The following is a 691-nucleotide window of genomic DNA, read 5'->3' on the forward strand; positions in this document are numbered from 1 at the left end:
TCTAATCTAAATCTACCCTCTGTCAGTGTGGAGCCTATTTGCCCTTATCTTGTCCCTCCAGGCCCTTGCCAATAGTTTCTCTCCACCTTTCTTGTAGGCTCCTTCAGGTACTGGCACGCTGCAATTAGGTCACCCTGAAGCCTCCTCTTCTCCAGGCTGAACAATCCCAATTCCCTCAGCCTTTCCTCACCATCTCTCTTAATCAGCCTGGTGCCTCCCCTGGGCTCGCTCCAGCAGCTCCATGTCCTGCCTGCCCTGGGGACTGCAGAGCTGGGAGCAGCACTGCAGTGGGGTCTCTGTGCCCTCCAGCACAGCTCTTTCCCCCTGTGATGTCATTTGGGTGGTTGTTTATTCCCTTCAGCACACAAAACACTTCTGTGCGTTGCTCTGCTCAGGCTCGGCCGGGAGGGATGCGCCAGCATCCTTCATCCCTCTAGCGCAGCGCTCCACGCTCCAGCCCCGCACAGCAGGGCAGGGCGGCCTTTCCAGCGTATTAAACACATCAGTACTCTTTTCAAACATTCAAATAGCGTTTAAATATTTAATCGCTGTGTGCAAAAAAAAAACCAAACAACCTAACAAAAAAACAGTCGCTCAGCTCCGCCCTCTTCCTGGCAAGCTAAGGGCAAGCGGCTGCAGCGGCTGCGGCGCAGGCGCCCGCAGAGCGCCCGGGTATCCTGGTTATCCCGGT

Source organism: Acanthisitta chloris, unplaced genomic scaffold (assembly GCF_000695815.1).
Source record: "Acanthisitta chloris isolate BGI_N310 unplaced genomic scaffold, ASM69581v1 scaffold21933, whole genome shotgun sequence".
In the NCBI taxonomy this organism is placed as follows: Eukaryota; Metazoa; Chordata; class Aves; order Passeriformes; family Acanthisittidae; genus Acanthisitta; species Acanthisitta chloris.